This window comes from Callospermophilus lateralis, chromosome 6 (assembly GCF_048772815.1).
Source record: "Callospermophilus lateralis isolate mCalLat2 chromosome 6, mCalLat2.hap1, whole genome shotgun sequence".
In the NCBI taxonomy this organism is placed as follows: Eukaryota; Metazoa; Chordata; class Mammalia; order Rodentia; family Sciuridae; genus Callospermophilus; species Callospermophilus lateralis.
This window is the reverse complement of record NC_135310.1, coordinates 157,991,386-158,008,821: the sequence shown is the minus strand read 5'-3', so window position 1 is coordinate 158,008,821 and position 17,436 is coordinate 157,991,386.

The following is a 17,436-nucleotide window of genomic DNA, read 5'->3' as shown; positions in this document are numbered from 1 at the left end:
AGCGCTGGACAGCTCTACTGTTTTATTAACACAATTACTCTTGCCACTTCCACACAATGAACAGGAAGCAAAAAGTGTAGATGATTAAAATTTAAGAATACATCACTGAAAACAGAGGACTTTTACTTACATTGGGTGGAAGATTTTGTATTATTGATCAACTTTATCTAAATGATCTTCCAGGCCTACTAGAGCTATTCTGATTTAAACTAAACATGTTTTCAACAATACTTCAAGAAAATTGACAGGAGTTCAGCATGAGACTTATTCTACTAAACTATAAATGATATACTATTTGGTAATTTAAGTTGTTTGATTTTAAGAATGATTTTAAAAAATAATAAAATGTTAATGAAGATTTCCTAATTGACTTTGTGGGGATATATTTGTTTCTAGAGTATTTTTCTAGATTCAAGTCTTTGTGTAATGAATGTTCAAGAAAAAACAAAGCAAACATACACAAAATGGAAACAGAAAAAAAGCTGTATTAAAAAATGCATTTGGGGGCTGCTTCTGATGAGGAACGTGACTGACCGCTAGAACTCCTCCCTTCAGGTTAAGATCATAAAACAAGTTGGAGCAAACAATAGCCCACACCCTCGATGAAGCGTGTTGAAGCAAGACAAGCAGTTAAGCATGATCCTGTTCAGTGTTCCAGAAAAGAGAGAAGCCAGGCTGGGAATACTCCCCTCGCTGTCTAGATCACGTTATATCACACAGTCAGACGACGCCTGTGCAGGCAATCAGAGAAAAGCTGTCCAAGCGCCTGCATTGCTGTAGGCATTAGACAAACGAGCCTTTGTGTGCCTTGCCTTCAAGGTGGCCCAGGAGTGACAGCAAGCAGGAGCCTGTCAGGACGGGGGCAGGTTGTTTCTCCCCACTTGCAGGAGAAGGATACAGAAATCTTTTTAATAAATGCATTTTAACAATGTGGTATTTCTATATTATTTTAAGTCTCAGAGGCCATTTGGCCTCAGCACAACACAAACGGGGATGAGTTGGCAGCCCGCCTGTGGATGGTGGTTTCACAAAAAGCTGACCTGGATTAATTGAGGAAAGAAGTGGATTTTCCCCCAAAGAATTGAGGTACAGGTGGGCGGATGGAGAGAGTTGCCCTTCAGGTAACTTGGTGCAGCGAGGTGTCCCTCGGGGAAGGTGGACTGCTGTCCTCATGTCCTGGCAAGAGCATGTTGGCCACAGTGCCATCCTCTGTGTGCCTGCAGCAAGTGGCTTGGCTCCATGGAGACTCAGTGTCCTCATGAGGGAGAGCACAACCCTCGTTCAAGACTGTGTCACAACACTACTTTATAAATCCACCCACCATTTTATAAGTTAGGCTCTTGTAGGCACAGAATACTTAGGACTAAAGCACTAGAGAATGACATTAGATACAAATACTGATAGATAACTGGACAAAGAAATGGGCCACATTGGCTGTAGCCACTTTATTACTGAAATTTAAAATATTCCATTCAATTGGAAAATTTAGTTCTAATTTAAGTGTACTCTTCGAGGACACTATTTTGTTTTATTTTAATTAATTAATCAATTAATTAACTTATTAGCAATACTGGGGATTGAACCCAAGACTACTTACTCTACCACTGAGCTACACTCCCAGTCTTCCTCTTTTTTTTTTATTAAATTTTGAGACAGGATCTCACTAAGTGGCCCAGGCTGGTTTTGAACTTGCAATCTTCCTGCTTCAGCCTCCTGAGTAGCTGGGATCACAAGTGTGCACCCTCACGCCTGGCCTTGGGACTATTTTATTAAGGCACATGCATATAGTTCTCCATCTCAAATTGCAAATAGTTTAGGAATAACTCAGTGGTTAAGTACTTGCCTAGATGCATGGGGCCCTGGGTTCTGTCCCACTGTCCCCAGATAAATAAATAAACAGGAACCCAATTCTGTATGCACTTGCCATCCTTCCAGGAAAGCACAGCTGTATTTCAGGAAAGACACAGCATGCTCAAGGCACTTATCCTTATATTTCAGTGAAAGAGTAGTCCTCAGCTGGTCGTAGCTCTGGTCCAAGGGGTCCAGGGAGAAGGGCAGCTCCACATGTGCAGGAAGTGGGTGGTTAGCTCTTCGTCTTTCCTCTGGTGCCTTTATGCTACAGGACTGATGCATGTCACTAAGTGGTTTGGCAGCTGCTGCCTGGAGAAACCACCAACTTATGCATATTCATTGTTTACACTTTAAAACACAGTAAAAGCTGGTGTTTACCTCTCTCCCTGTATCACTTCCTCTCCACTTTTCCTCTCCCTCCTTCCCAGTATGTCATAACCAAAACATGGCAATGATGTCCCTCATCCTTTCTCCAAAGGACGTCCAATAGGCACATTAAGAGTCAGAGGAATTTCAACTCATGTTTAGTGGGATTTGTTGGTAAATCCCACCTGGATGGTGATTCTCTATGCCATACACAACACAATCGAGTAATTTCTAGAACAGGAGTTCAAGTTGTATTTGTTTTTTCACGGTGTAGCTTTCCTTCCTGCTGAAGGGCATAATCTTGTACTTTGTCCCTTTTAGTTGATACTAGTGCACCCTAGTTGATCAGATTTAACCTGTTTAAAGAATACCTAATATGTCAAAGATGTGTGCTCTTCCAAAGACAAATCAGTGAGTGGGGTGGAGAAGAATAAAGTCCACCTCCAACCTCTGCTTCCTGAACTTTCTTCAAGGGTAAGGAAATAATGAGCAATTTGCAGTGAAATAAGGAAAACGCAAAATTTGTCTTGGTTCTTCTCTAATTTTCATTCCTGTTCAATACATATTTGTGAAAAAAAGAGACAGCTTTGCCTGAGGTAGTGAGATCCATTCATGTAGGGCACCCTCTCAAGAAACACAGGAAGCTTTATTGGATCACAAACTCAGAAAATTTGGTGGATGCTCAGCCTTGAATAACAGCTTCAAGTCATCCTTTATCATTCCATCAACTGGCCTTGGATTTAAATGTCAAGACATTTTTATTATATGTTAAAGTAAACAAAATAAAATTTAGTGGACACAGCTTGCTATGTTTTGCTGTTCTCCTGAAGTCAACAAAGCCCATGCCATTTATCATGTCAAAAAAGCCTTGACATCCAGTCTTCATCAGGGAGCCTGTGATGGGATGGATTTTGGGGATTAATAAAAAGCACACTGTTCATCTGATTTTAATGTTTGTTTAAGGATTTAAACCTCACAAATAGAAAACTCTACCTTGTTTCAAAATTACTGTTCACTGTGACTTTTGTCCTGACTTTATGATTTTCACTATTTCTATGTTATACATCAAAGTCCTTTAAACATTAATTTTGTTGGTGACCTTTATCAAATGCATCATGCATTGAAAACAACTTGCATCTATCTTACCAGCACTCTGAATATAACAAGCATAGTAAGTGGAATCTGAGAAATGCACACTCCACCATCTCTAAGGACAGATTCATAAGCACCAACTCCTTCCAGGTTGTAGAGAGACATGATTGAAGCCATTTGGCATGACTGCATCTCTCTATGGACAGAGTGAAAAAAGGTTCCTGAACCTAAATTGACTTGATTTCAAAGAACGCTCAGAAATTGCTTGATTTCTGTAGAGTTTTCAAAGAAAGCACTTTGACCGTGAGTCTGAATCTAGATTGGAGGATGTTCGGTGGGATGCTGAGGAAGGGCTAGGAAGTTCTGACACAGAGAGTGCTCACCACTCGGCATGACCTTGATTTCACCCAGTTTCACTGAGCAAAAGAAAATCAATGTTCCTGTAACAAATGGTTGTTCTCTCCATCCAGATAACCCGGAATGTGGAGTTTATCTTTGCCAGACCCTCTGGATTCGATTTAGTGAATGGTCTTGATTATGAAAGGTCCGAATTGCACATTGTCCAGTGTGACATGACATAGCTGGGCAACTGAAATGCACCTACAAAGCACTGGAACCTCTTCAAAAATACATAAAAAGCCTTTCCATTGAGTCCAGGGAATAGTGTGGGTGGTTCCTAAGGAATCACCAATGAAACAGGGAAGCAACTCCTTCTGTGGAAGGGGAGTGGCTATTTTTATCTCTGCCAAAAGTACTTATTTCTTTATAGCTCCCCTCCCATGAGCCAAACTCTTGGCCACTGGCTCAAAGACTACTTCCCTCCATAGTGCTACCTGACCCTGTAATGGAATCCAGATGTCTTTCTTTCAGGTTTCTGCAGTGCTGAGCGTGGTCCATAAAGTCCTTGAATGGCCACACTAATTCAGTGAGACCTCTTGCTGTTACATTTATATCTCACAAACTTCCAAACAGGTTTGATCAGAAGAATCCTCTCATTTTTGCAGCAGTCCTGACAGCTGTGAATTTCTGCCATCCCAGCCATGGTCTCAGGTTTCGGGTGAATGCTAAAATAGGTAAACAAAAGAAAAACTCTGTGTTCACAAAGGGACTCTAGGATTTAGGTCAACTCCCTCTCTCACGCTGGGGGCACCATGCTGAGAGTAACAGGGAGACAGGGATCTGGCTACACACAAGTCATTAGCCCTAGTTTGAACACAAAGATTTGCAAAAAAAAAAGATTTCAGACTCCATTTGAGTCAAAGGAAGGTCCTCATATTTATTCTGCGGTTACTGAGACTCGGTTTCCTGTGTGTGTGCATGTGCACACCACTTTGACTCTGCAGTAAGTAGAACACGGTTTCCCTTACTGGGATGCCCAAACCTGACAATCTCTTAGTTTCTTCTTATGGTTTGGATCTTCAATGTGCCCCAAAGACTCATGAGCTAAATCCTTGTTCCCAGCTTATGGCACTGTTAGGAGGTGGTTCAACCTTCAGGAGGTGGGACCTAGTGGGAGGAAGTGAGGTCTCTAGGGGATGCTCTGGAAAGGGATGTCAGGAACCTGGCTTCTCCTGGTTCTCATTGTTTCCCAGCTGTACGAGGTGAAGAGCTGCTCTGCCACGCACTTCCCACCATGATGTTCTGCCTCAGCACAGATCCAAGTGGCCAGGTGATCACGGACTGAAAGCCCTGAAACTCAACCAAAATGAACTTTCCTCCTTATATGTTGACCTCCAGTATTTTGTCACAGCAGCAGAAAACTGACGCAGTTGCATGGTATAGAGCTTTAAAGTTACAAATAGGATTAAAATTTCTAATCACTGACATTTAGATGGGAGGTCATCTGGCTTACCCTGGTGGTGTCAGGGGAAGCACAAGGGTATTTCATATAACAAGGACACATAAGAGGACAGAGCAATATGATATGAGAAGGACTAAGCTCATACGATTGATACTGGGCAAGGGAGCCACAAGTCAAGGCCGTGAGCATCCTCCAAAAGCTGGACAAAGGGAGGAAATGGATTCTTTTCTAGAACTGCTTTAAAGAAGCACACCTTGATTTTATCCCCATGAAATGACTCCAGACTTTAAGCTCCCAGAACTGGGAGATAGTAAATTCGTGTTGTTTTAAGCCAGTAAGATTGTGCTAATTTCTACGGCAGCAACAAGGAACTAGCCCAGATTTCTTAGCTTCACACTATTATCTTATGTAATTGGTTCTACATTACTGGAGAAGGAGATGTCAAAGAACTTTGATAATGGTCCAGGATGAGGGGCAAGAAACATTTCCAGATGAAATACAGTGTGAACTTGGAAGAGCATCTCATCACCACAGAGCAGGCTTCTAATAATTTTCTTCTTCTCTGTCCTTTTGCACTGTTAACTATTTCAAGAGATTGACATCACACAATATATTATCTATCTTAGGCTCAATCTAAAAAAAAATTATACTCTTATTCCAAAAAAGTATTATTTTAATAAGGTTTTCTTTGTACTAAATAGAAAAACATATTTCAATAGTCCATTTTAATAAAATCAGATTGCGTGGCATTACAAACAATTTTTTTTTTTTTTTTGCTACAAATGCACCTAATCAATGTGTGTGTGTGAGAGATATAAACCTGCATTCGTATGCTATAAGTGATTTCCTTATAACTATCTCTCTCTTTATGCATAAATACCTTTCTGGTTTTATTCTAGAGACCACGCTGTTTCTATTTTTTAGTTAACTGACTTTGCATGGATTCTGCATATGATTTATTGCTCTTGGTTTAAATATATGGAGTCTTATCTTGAGAGAGATGTGCTTAGCCTGGAGGCCTTGCAATTTTAGTCACTGGAAATCTGAATTATAGGATTGGAGGGGAATTCAGAATCCACTAACTTCTCTTTATGTAGACATCTACATTAGACTGCTAGACAGATACTGCTTTTCTTTTTCATTTTTCAGTTCTCCTGGGAAGACGTTTTCATAGCACATTAAAATAATGTGAACTTGTACTTCAAATCCATTACACTGTGTTTCGCTAGGTCTAATCCAAGTTCCTCCCGATCCATCCTAAGTCTCCCTCCCACTCTGGTCCTTGTGCTGATGTCTGACAGCTCCTGTCTTTGAGTCATCCTGCTTTTCATACTAGGAATCCTCTGAGGCAATCGCCCTCATCCAGGTACAGGTAGGTCTCCTGGATGCTAAGGAGTCTTCCTACAAGGTAAGAAAAATGTACATGGGCCCTCCCTAGTTCTCCTTTGGATACCCACCAAGCCGTTGCTCTCCCGTGGGGCCCAGACAGACCCCAGTCACCATCCTCAGTGACTTCAGTGGCCGTAAGAGGCCCCAGAGGGTGGCTCTCACTGTGACACATTTCTTACGATATTCTTATAGCACACGTTCCGATTAACCCCTGGCCTCCACGGCCTGGTTTTCTTAGCACAAATGAAACCAAAATTTCCACCTAGAAATTAATCCTTTTGTCCTCCATGAAGCGGGGGCTACAGGTACAGACAGGAGACTACTCAACTGGGAATCAGCAAACAAACTCTTTACAAAGCCCTTCCTTTTGCTGCTTCTCAGTTTATTCTTTAAAATTAGACGAATGAATAGAGATTTTCAGTCCTTGGTTCCGTCCCTGGGACGCTTTACGGTATTAATGTCTGTTTACTAAACGTGAAACTCATAGCAGAGATATCCACTGCCTGCTTGGAAGTGCTACTCCAACTTGTCTCACACTGGGCCTTTTTTGATCCTTTAGAACTCAGGAAGCTATTGGAAAAATCCAGAGAGTGACTCTTCTTCCGGTGATCATCGAATCAACTTAACGTTTTTTCAGTATTTATTGAGAAGGGTGAGTGAAGGCAGTAGGCCTCTGATTTCCAAGGGTGTATTTCTTGTGAATTACAAATTGAATTTCTTAGTTCTTAGATGAGAATGTCTACTGGAACTTTACAAATTGCTCAAGAAGATATGTGATGTACATGCACAGCTTTTCTTTGCAAAATTGTCTATATTTATGAATAAATGGAAATTAACATATTAATAGAAAAGGTTAAAATTTTAGGTAATTCTTCACATAAATGTAAGGAAGCCTTAAGAATAAGAAGAAATGTTTAAAATATAATCTTAAGATAAATCAAAGCAAGATAAAACGGTTGTTACAGTTTAGATATTAGGTGTTCCCCAAAAGCTCATGCACGGGACAATGCAAGAACATTCAGAGGTAAGATGATTGGGTAATGAGAGCCTTAACCCAATCAGTGAGTCTATCTCCTGATGGGGATTAACTGACTGAGTGGTAACTGAAGGCGGGCAGGGTGTGGTTGGAGGAGGTTGGGCACAGGGGACATGGCTTTGCAGTACATATTCTGTATCTGGCACGTGAGCCTGTCTCTGCTGCCTGATCATCATGGGAGCTGCTTCCTCCAACACACTCTTCTGCCATGATGTTCTGCCTCACCTCGAGCCCCAAGGAATGAAGCTGGATGTCCATGGATTGAGATCTCTGAAACTGTGAGCCCCCATGCAAACTTTTCCTCTTCTAAAATTGTTCTTATCAGATCGTTTAGCTATAGCAGTAAAAAATTTGACTAAAACAAGTGTCTGAGTAGTTTAGTTTCAATTTTATAAACACGATAAGTATGTATATTGACTATATGAAAAGAAAAATTAGTAATGAAGAGGAGAATAACATTTTTGTTAGTGTACTTGTCTTTGTGCTAACCATTTGAAATTGATTTTTTAAACATGTTTTTTAGTTGTAGACAGACACAATAGCTTTATTTAATTTATTTTTTTATGGTTCTGAGGATGGAACCCAGTGCTTCACATGTGCTAGGCAAGCACTCGACCACTGAGCCACAACCCCAGCCCTTGAAAATGTCTTTGCTGAAAATGGAGACAGTTCAACAAATGGCCGAAAAACCATAATAGGAAAAGATGACATGACGTGAAGTTGAGAAAGTTCATTGCATTCAGTTACACATCCTTATCACCTCCTGCTTCAGAATCCTCTATCCTAGCTCTATTCTAAGTTATCAGAATTCTTATCACTAAGCTTGGGGTTGATATTTTTTCTTGAAATAATTTCATTTCTAACCTTTCAATGTTTTGCATTCTGTATTTTCTCTTTTATATCCCTTTAACATATAGTTTGCAAACAGTAGTTAAAAATAGCTTCAATTTACCCAGAGTACAATATCTTTCAAGACAATTTGTCTGTTTCAGCCATAGCATTCCCTTTCAGAGAGAAGACCCGGAAGGCTGTGTAGGGATGTAGCTGATGAGGAATGAAATGTTTTAACTGTTCAAATTCATTTCTAGTTACAAGATGTAATTAGAGCTCATACCTCTTCAACTCTTTGTATTCAATATTCTAATTCTTAGCATTTCTTCCACTGGCAATCAGTACCCCATTGGGCCTAAGGTGGGCAAATGAAAATCTTATATATCCTTCTCTGAATTAAGGATTCAAATATTCATATACTTGTATATATTGATTTGAGATATATATGTTGATTTGTGTGTGTATATATGCATATTTATACATATATTTATTTGATTCCTTAATTCTGCATGTGTGTTTTTGTGTGTGTATATATATATACACACACACACACAATCAAATAGAGGAACCTGTTTGGGTCCACCAGTGGTGGTTGTATTTCCTTCACCTTCTTTACCTTCTCCTAATAAGCTCTACATTAGAAAACTCTTCTGATGCTGCTGTTCTCAAAACACAGCTGTTACAGAAAACTGGCCGCTGAGCTTAGGAACACCATGATGAAGACTGTTTCAGAAAGTACCATTGAGTAATTGGAAGATGTGGTCATCTTTCTTCAGTCTGAGATTGCATCAAAATTGTTGCAGAAAAGTAAATGAATGAATGAATGAGAACCTTCACCTGTAGCAGACCTGTCAGCACACTCCGTGGGGAGCATGGGTCCTCGGTGACACACAGGGCAGGGAGCCAGGAGATGGATCGCAGTCAGGTCCTGTACTTTGAGTCGGTGGACAATGAATGGCTCCATGGAGCCGGAGGCTACCTTTCTCCTGCAGGAATAGCACACGGGCAGACAGGCCATACCATCCATTATTTTTAATTGGAGAGAAAAATGACAGAGCGATGCCAGGCAGCCAGGGCCTGCGTGTGGTGAGGGCAGACCGCCCTGCTGTGTCCAGCTCCTTCTCCCCCCAACAGGAGGAGGGGAGGGGAGGTGTCTGCATGTCAGACTCGGGAGACCCAACCTTCAGCTCTTCAGCCCAGGTAATCAGGAGGCCTACTGTGAGTCTCGGCCTCAGTGAAGGCTCCTTCCAGGTGACAGCACCAGGCCGATGTCCCTTCTCAGCCAGGAGTCCTCCCCTCTTCATTAGTTAGTCCTTCAAGAGGCTGTCAGTGGGGCTGCAGTTAGCCATGACACAGGGCTGCGGGTGAGAAAGCCCAAGCATCAACAGCTCAAAAGGGAGGGACAGGTCGGAGGCCAGGCCAGAATCAGCCTCTGATTCTCCCCGGATGCCCGCTTCCCGCAGTGCCCTGTGTGGGGGAGCCTCTGCACGCCCTGGTCTTCTCGATCAGCAAGCTGCTCAGGGCACTCTGTCTCCGTGTCAGAATGCAGCCTGTCTCCAAGGCCCCTTGGCTTCCTGAGTGAAGGGATCCTCCCAAGATGAGACAGACAGACGGACTTCGCTGTTATGGTCTTTGGAAGAGTTGTCCTCAAGAAAGCCGTCGGCTTAGTTTCCAGACGGAGGCGCTCCTGAAGGCAGGGCTGTGCTTCTGCACTACTGGGACCCCGCATGGACCAGGCTCTCCCTGTGGGAAGGTGAAACAGGACTCCGGTCACCTCACGTGGAGAACAGGTGCTTTTCTTCCCAGGGAAAAGCCACCTTTATGTTCCCCAGAGACACAAAACCAACATCAATGGACAGGATGACTAGCATGTGTCCAAGAAAGAAGTGAGTTCAGACAGCCCCGGGGCAGGGGGCTCTGGCGCACTGGGCACTGCATGTCGGGGTTAGGGAGCGGCAGTGTTGATGTGGTTCAAGGTCAGTAACAGCTCAGGTTTTCAGTAAGAAATCCGGATGATTAATCCCCACCTGTCAATGTTTTTAAGTTGGATTTTAAGGCATCCAGCATTTGCAGTCGGATGCTGTGTGGAGGGCTCTATAGAGTTTGACTCCTAGGTTTCCATAAGCAGGACTGCAGTCCAGGCAGCAGGGCGACAGGCCCCATGCCCTCAGCTAACCCTGCACCTGTGGCTCCGGCATCCAGTGAAAGCCTGTTTTTCTCTCTGTCCTTCCTAAGCTTAGATTTGTTTGCCTGGATTGTGGTGTTTCTATAAAAACGGCTAACATGCATGACCTGTCCTCCCGTTCCCACAGGGAGCACATCCAAGGGACAGCCGATGCCAGGAAGGACTGAGAAGGCTCTTGCTGTTGGAACCATCCTGAATTGTTAGTCCCCGTGACCCCTGGAGCAGTGGATAAGGCCGACCTGAGACGCCCATCAAGGAAGAATGTACGATTAAAATAAATTTAATTAAAAATAGGCTTCTCAAAGCACAGCACATTCCACTTAACAAAAAAAGCCATAATCAACAAAGATATATATATGTAGTGTTTCACAGAGTGCACAAATTGAACCCAAACTGCAAATATTTGTCAGTCTGAAATGATGCAAGTTGGTTCCCTGGTTATTTGAAAAAGGGAAGAATTTGTGTGAGTTACAAGATGAATTCTCAGGTGCTTCACTTAGTAACATCTAGGGTCACTGTCAGATCATTCATATGGCGGCTGGCTCATCCCATTCCTGTGGTGTCTGTCCAGAAACTCTTTACATTCTCTGTGTCTGAGCAAATGTTTAAGGCAAGTAACAATGCTAACGATGCTTGAATTTAGAACACACAGTCACATGAGCCAAATAAGAAAAAAAAAATAGCTTAACAACTGTGGTAGAAAGTAAGGTGTGGAATTTGTTTGTATGCAAGCCTCCCTGAGTGGGTGGCCCATAATAAGCCATGCGAGACCAGTGCAAGCCTGTTCCGAAGATCAATACCACGCTGCAGCCATCCATCATCTCTAACACAGGCAGGATGCAATCAATGGTAATCCATCTCTTTCCCATTGGATAATTGATTTTTTAAAAAATTTGTGGGATTGATCTTTTCTCATTTTAAGAAACTGTCATTGCATAATACAGTAGTCTTAAGGGTTGAGAAAAAAAGAGTTTAGTTGTTTCAATAAAATTCTAATGGCTGTTCTTGGGAAAAGTTATAAAGCTTTTATCTTCTGTGTTTTCCTGTGTTCCCAGTTTGACTACCCACCCCCCCACCCCCCCACCCCTGCCCCATTCTTTGGAAGGGAATATATCTCCTTTTAGGTACTGACCAAAGTTTTCTATGTGTGTCAATTAACTTGTATTTGAATTGTTTTTCATTTGTGATACTAACAATACTGGGGACTTCTAACTTAACTGAGGTCTTTTAAAATTAAAACCTTTTTGTTGCCTTTTAGAGAAAATTATAGCACACACACATGTGCATATGAATATATAAGTACACACACACACACACACACAGATGTGCTAGGTGTTGAACTCTGGGTCTTGCATACGCTTACCAAGTGATCTATCACTGAGCTACACTCCCAGCCAAACATAGTTTTTGAGTGAAGATTTATGATATCACACTACCTAGCAAGGTTTCTCGATTTCTCTTTTAACCTTGTGTTCCTGGCACTTAGAAGCATACCTCACATTCATTCATTCATTAATGTGTATTAATTTTATATCTTTGATGTGCTGGACACTGTTCATTGCTTTGAATACACATTAATCTAAGAAGAATCCTCTCCCCCTTAAAGAACTTATTGCAACAGAAAGAGAACAACAAGATATACAAAAATATGTTTTAGTACTGGTAGGTTCTGAAAGGTCGCATCTCAAGGGTCCCTGGAGACTGCTCCATTTAGGCCAGCCGTGGAGGTGACATTAAAGAGACAAATAGGAAGTCCAAGAGCAGTATAAAGGAACTGAAAAGGGTGACCGGAAGCAGACTACCAGGGTGGGAAGCTTTTACTTTTGCATGCATGAGTGAGCACACCCACGCTCTGCAGTGAAGGCTGCCTGTCCTGCCAGCCCAAAGGGGCGTATCTTTGCCTTCTGGCACTGAGACTAATGAGTATGCTACGCTCACAGAGAACCCCTGCCCGACATCCTCCATGTACCTCACACCTTGAGCTCATCATGACAGATGGCAGCATCTGTAAAACTCCTTTGTCAGAGTGCTGATTCTCACTGAGTAGCACACCAGACTCTTCACAGGACAAGCTCAGATTCATGTTCTTGAGGCTCTTGTGAGGACTGTAAACACATTGCTTGACTTTGGCCTGTGAGTTTGCAAGATGAATTTCCTAAGATGACTTCTTGCAATATGGAATTCGAGAAAGATTCGCCTGTAACGCATCTTTTCTTACAATGTTCTTGTCGGGTGTGGGATTGGAGTTGATGTTGACCTCATTAGAAATGCCCTTCCTCTCTACTTCGTGGAATGACTGGGCAATGTCTGTCTCATTTCTTCCTTAAACATCTCCTGGAATTATTCTGTAAAACTAACTGAATTTCGAATTTTCTTTCTAGGCAACACTTTGACAATTTCAATGAAATATCTAGAAAAATATAGGGCTATTTGGCTTTTTTTTTTCTTATAGAGTCAGTTTCTATAGGTTATGTTTCCCAAAGGCTCACTTCGATTCATTTAGATGTTCCCATTTATTTTAATAAGACATTCCTAATAGTTCTTTACAGTGCTGTAAGACTGTAAAATCAGAAGTGATACCTCTCTTTTAATCTTGAGATGGCTAATTTGCTTTCTCATAACTTTTTTTTGTAAGCACTGTTGCTTGGAGTTGCTTGTTTTAACAGTTATTTCAAAGACCTCCTTTAGTATTTTATTTTTTAGTTCCATCTTGTAGGTGGGTGGTACAGTCCTTCAGCTTTAGTGGCTCAGAAAATAACTAGATATCAAATTCTGGTCAGAAACATTTGGGCCTTATTGACTTTTCTCGATTTATTGATCTCAGTTCTTTAGTTCTTTATTGTTTTTCTCATCTACATATTTACTTATCATACTAATGTGAATACGTATACATATCTAAGATATGTCAATTATTTTTCCACATTTTGCATGTGAATGTCTCTCTAAACATTAATAGAGGTGCGTTCCATGAATTTTGATTACAACTTTCCTTTAACTGGAAGGGTAAAACTTTTTTAATATTCATTTTTTAGTTATAGGTGGATACAATATTTTTATTTTATATTTATGTGGTGCTGAGGATAGAACCCAGTGCCTCACGCCTGCCAGGCGAGTGCGTTACCTCTGAACCACAACACCAGCCCTAGGGTAAAACATTTTTAATACTCTGGAGAATTTTGCTTTCATGCATGAGTCATTTAAAGTCATGTTACCTAATTTCCCAATAGTGGAATTTTTTTCTGCATATCTTATTTTTGATAATTTTTGTTGTAATACTTTACTGGTCAGAGAACATTGCTTGTCAGATTGTAATACTTGAGAAGTATTAAGACCATTTTATGGCCCAATCTATACTGTGTTGTGGTAAACATACCACAAAGAAGCAAATGCTGATTGGCTGTAATTAGGCATAATGTTCCAGAAATGCACAACCGGGTCAAGTTGGTTGATTGTGCTACTTACCTCTTATTACCATTCCTATCCTTAATGATATTTTTTGTGTGTCTATAAATTACTTTTTCTATGGAATAAAGGGAGTGTGTTAAAATTTCCACCTATGATTGCAGAATTGCCCCTTTGTGTCTTACCCTTTCTCTACGTTTATTTATAAGAGTATTGTTTCTCAAGAACATTTGTGGTTGTTATGACTTTTTGAGACATTAAGTCTCCCCCTCAGTATGAATTGTGCCACTTTAGCCCTGCTAATGCACCTTCCAAGGTCTACTCCCTCTGAAAGAACAGAGCCACCTCATCTTCTTTATGCTTAGCATTTAAATTGTGTTGTTCCTTCATTTCCTGATCAACCTGAGTCTGGGTATCTAAAAGGGTTTCATTTTTTTATTGTGTCTGAAAGTTGAACTCTGTTTTAGTCACCTTTTCATCTCTGTGATTAAAAGACCTGACAAGAAAAATGTAGAGAAGGAAAAGTTTGTTTGGGTTCACAGACTCAAAAATTTAGTTCATGGTCAGCTGTCTCTCTGGGCCTGAGCGTGTCATGGTGGAAGGGCCCGCTGGAGGAAAGCAGCCCAGGACGCGGCAAAGAGGAGGCAGAGAGAGCTCCACTCTCCAATGACAAAATAGAAACCCCAAAGGTGTACCTCCAGCAGTCGGTCTCCTCCAGTCACACCCTCCACACCTAGAGTTACCTTCAGTTAATCCATACAAATGAATTAATCCACTGATTAAGTCACACCTCTGGATCTAATTGTTTCACCTCTGAAACCTCTTGCATTGTCTCACAAATGGGATTTTTTCCTCACATTTTTATTGGTCCATTATAATTGCACATATTGATAGGACTTGTTCTTACAGACTTGTTTATGTGCACAGTATAATTTGGCCACTTCCCTCTTCCCTTCCTTCCTCCCACCCCTGGGTCTATTTCCTCTACTGATCTTCCTTTGATTTTTTAGGAGACACACCCCCACCTTTCTTTTCCCACTTCCTCTCTATCTTTCACATATGAGGGACCCTTAACCTTCTGAGTTTGACTTATTTCACTTAACATAATGATCTGAAGTTCCATCCATTTCCCTGTAAATAATTATGCAGGTATTTTTCTTTATAACTGAATAAAACTCCATTGTGTATCTATTTTCTTTATCCATTCATCCATTGCTGGACACCTAGGCTGGTTCCACAGTTTGGCTCTTGTGAATTGTGCTGCTATATAAACACGGGTATGCATGTGTCATTGTAGTAAGATGTCTTCATCTCTTTACAAGTGGTATAGCTGGGTAATATGGTGCTTCCATGCCTAGTCTTCTGAGAAGCTTTGTAGCTGTACTAATTTACAATCCCAACAGCGTAAGAGTGTTCTTTTTTCTTCACATCTTTTCCAGCGTTTATTACTATTTGTATTTTTGATGACTGCCATTCTGAATGGTCATTCACGAGCTTTTGGGGAACACCTCATATCTAACCCATAACAAACTCTCAATTGGAATTTTAGTCCACTTACCTGTCAAATATTAGTGATACATTAAGTCTACCAAGCTGGTACTTATTTTCTTGTTGTCCCAAAACTTTATTTTGCTCTTATATTCTACCTTTCTCCTCTTATTCACAAAGTTAATTCATTATATGAAGTAAGCCATTTTACAACTTTCAATTCCTTTTGAATTATACATCTTCATTTTATTGTGTTAAACTTTTTGTGGGGATTATATATCACTTCCTTTATCTAAAACAGTCTTAGAATAAGTTTTATACCACTTTAAAAAATGTATGAGTCTACCAATAGTACCATTCCACTATATTCTTTCTTTTTACTATTGAGTGTATTATGACACATCCACATGTATTATTAATTCTGTAGAGCAATGTTATTTTTGCTTTAAATCAATTTTAATTGTAAAAACTTAAGGAAAGAACATAATGAACTTTATGTTGAATAGCATAGTTGAATTTGTACTGTCCTTTTATCCTTATAAACCCCGGCTTCCACGTCACATAAATTCAATTTAATGTGATATATCTTTTAGTACTTCTTTTAGTACAGTTCTGTAGGTGATGAATTCTTTCAGCTTTTACATATCAGAAAATATCTAGACACATAATTCTGATTGATGACATTCTTTTTTCCAGTTCAGTACTTTAAAGATGTCTCTTTGTCATTTTCTGGACTTCACAGTTTTCAGTAAGTAGTTAAGCATTATTCATATTTTAGTCTCAAATATGTAATGCATCGACCTTAATATTTGTAGTTATTTTTTAACAAATTACTTTTGTCTGATTTTCATAGTTGGATTGTGATTACCTATGTATTCTTCTACTTTGTATTTATTTGTTTATTTATTTATTTATTTATTGAGATCCTCAGATCTATATGTTGATATTTATTAACAAGCTGCAAAGTTTTGGGGCCATTATTTAAAGACAGACAGATAGATATACCCATTCACATTCTGTATCTTTCTCTCCCTTTTAGGAATATCCAATATGTATGTTAAACTGGTGAACTTTTCTGCATGTCACAGAGTCTTTGTTCAGGTCATATTTTTTTCTACATAGTTCTTCAGGTTGAATAATTTTAATTTTTAAAATTAATGCTCCCTTTAATGCCATTTCTAATTTTGGGGTAAAGAATTTCAATGCATTTTCCATTTTAGATGCTGTATATTTTTTCAATTTTGGAATTTCAATTTGGTTCTTTGGTTTTAGTCTTGAATGTTTGGCTGAGATTCTTTATTTACTTGTGTTAATCTTTTTCTTTAAATCCTTGAATATATGTATGATGACTCTTTCATGATGTGTGCTTGTTAATTTCAAGACTTGGATTAACTGTTTTTATGAAATTGTTTTGGTCTTTTCTAGTGAATACATTTTCCAACTTCCTTACATTTCAAATAATTTTTATAGTTGATATAGTACACATTAAGTATTAGGGAGTCTAGATTATTATTTCTTCCTTTTTAAGTGTTTCCCCCCATCTTTTGGCGAATAGTTAAATCACCGAAGGATATTGTTAAAGTCAGGCTGTTTTATTCTATCTTAGTTCTGGGGCACAGATCCTATCTGGGCAGTAAACCCTACTCATAAAGTTTGCCTTTTTGAGATCTCAGTTCGATATCCATATGACCTTTGCACTCTGAGTTGAACACTCCAGAATATCCTGGCATTTGTGACTTTGTGGATTGCATTTTGATTTGTGGTCTTCTGGCATGTGATTGACTCTGGCCAACTCTGAAAACGAATCTAAGCCTCAGCCAGATTTCCAAGGGTACTTACCCAAGGGACACTGCTCCCTGGACCTGCCCTCTCCACAGCTCTGTCTTCTCTGGTGCTCTGCTATGGATGACAGCCATAGCCCTGAACTCCGCAGGTGTAATTGGACGCTGCATTTGTCCTTGGGCTTCATATTCCTGTGGCATAATCTGGAATATT